Source organism: Lepeophtheirus salmonis, chromosome 6, assembly GCF_016086655.4.
Source record: "Lepeophtheirus salmonis chromosome 6, UVic_Lsal_1.4, whole genome shotgun sequence".
Taxonomy (NCBI): Eukaryota; Metazoa; Arthropoda; class Copepoda; order Siphonostomatoida; family Caligidae; genus Lepeophtheirus; species Lepeophtheirus salmonis.
The window spans coordinates 22,466,108-22,467,879 of record NC_052136.2 but is presented as its reverse complement, the minus strand read 5'-3'; the positions used below and the strand labels follow the sequence as shown (position 1 = coordinate 22,467,879).

Below are 1,772 nucleotides of genomic sequence, written 5' to 3'. Positions count from 1 at the left end.
CATTCCCAGTAAATTCATTCCCTCTAAAATTCATCTTCGGGCATTTCATTCCCACTTTAGGATTTAATGACGTTATATTGTCAAAACCAGTTATATATATATATATACTACCAGATTTCGGACTCTGAGTAGAATTAAGGATCAAAATCCAATTAATTCTAACCGGTATATGTCCTTACTATATACGGAGGCGGAATTCATTTATTTCCTTCCCTCACAGTTGCTTGCAGTTGTTCTACAAAAAAACATCATGGCAGCTAAGCTGCTCTTCTCCCAAACCTTCTTCAAGTTGTCAAGGTGACCACATTAATTTATGTTCCTTTTATTTTACATATTGGGGGACATATATTATGTATTACTGCTGATGAGCATAGGTGCTGCAACATTTTTTGTGATGAGTCATCACTTATCAGTAACCTATAATCAATTCTAATAGAGTCCCAATTTCAATTAACCGTGTATACCGGGTTCGATAAAAAAATTAATAAATCTATACCTAGCCATATACTAGTGAAAATGATAAATTATATCTGTTCTATGCTTTGTCCTAAATATTATAACCTTGAGGTTTTTTTCTCTTAAACACTCTATTTATTTACTAAACATTCATATGTATGTAAAAATATGTATATGCTACAAATATAGCTACGTTAGCCAATGAGATCACATTGTAGAGAAAATATACATAATTAACGGTGTATACAACATATAATTAATACATATCTATTTCTAATGTAGACTTGAGTCAATATTTAGGTAAATGTCAGGTATAATATGTACAAATACATTTGGTTCAAACTTAGCGGTATGTCGACTTAAGTGGATGAATTAAAAAATGAAAGTATAAAACAGTCATATAAACAGTAGGGATTTTAAATCTGGAACAAGTTTAAACTTCAATATTCTGGCAACCCTGATATTTATGTTTATGAAACTACGGTCATCAGACTCAATTGACAAAAGTGTAAAAGAAAGAATACAATTCTTTTGAGATTTCCTCCAAATACAAAAGCTTTATTGTGTGCCTCCGTGCAGGTAGTACAACCAAAGAGATTATTGAGTTTGCCAAGCCACCCTAAGCGACTGTTTACGATGTTGTTGATGCTTTTAAGGTGTATGATTGGTAAGGAACACCTGCAAGGAATACTCATGATTGTTCTGATAGCAAAAACGCAGTCCAGACTTCCAGAAGCAAAGGTAAGTTGGATTTTTAGCTTACCAGATCTTCACCTCTTGGACTGGACTTGTATACGTGGGGTGTCTTGGGAGAAAGTCCAATAAACATGTGAATAACAGGTTTGACTCTTTACAGGCTTCATTCTCCAGGTAGTGGCCGATATGGACAAGGAGTTCCTCATCAAGGCTTGTACCAGGTTTAGAGGTAATTGGAAGGGTGTGATTGAAGATGGAGGTAGTTTGTTCGAGTGATTGACTTCACTACGGACATCGACATGTAAAAACAAAAGATTTTGGGATTGCTGATTTAGTTCTGGGAGATAAATTGTAAAATACCTTATTCTTTAATTTTTCTGTATTTAAAACGCCCATTGTCTTTTTAAAATAGAAGAATAATTATAATTTAATATTTCCAATTATGGAATCTTATATTTAAAAAAGTTTATAAAAATATTCAATAATAAACAAATAAAAATGGCACCTCCATCTAGTCAGCCCACAAAGAATTATCCTAGTGAAAGACCTGGCCTGATCTTACAGTTTGGTGTTACACTTCTTGGGTATGTGCACATACTTTGACTGTAAATAAAAATGAT

General features: G+C 33.2%; 1 long non-coding RNA gene across 1 annotated transcript; it reads right to left on the bottom strand.

Annotated features, from left to right (window-relative positions):
• Window positions 1–1,061: 1,061 nt before the first annotated feature.
• On the bottom strand, window positions 1,062–1,772 carry LOC139905753 (uncharacterized). Its single transcript, XR_011780792.1, has 2 exons — window positions 1,220–1,772; window positions 1,062–1,134 (listed from the first exon to the last, which is right to left on the bottom strand). It is a non-coding gene; the product is annotated as an uncharacterized lncRNA (long non-coding RNA).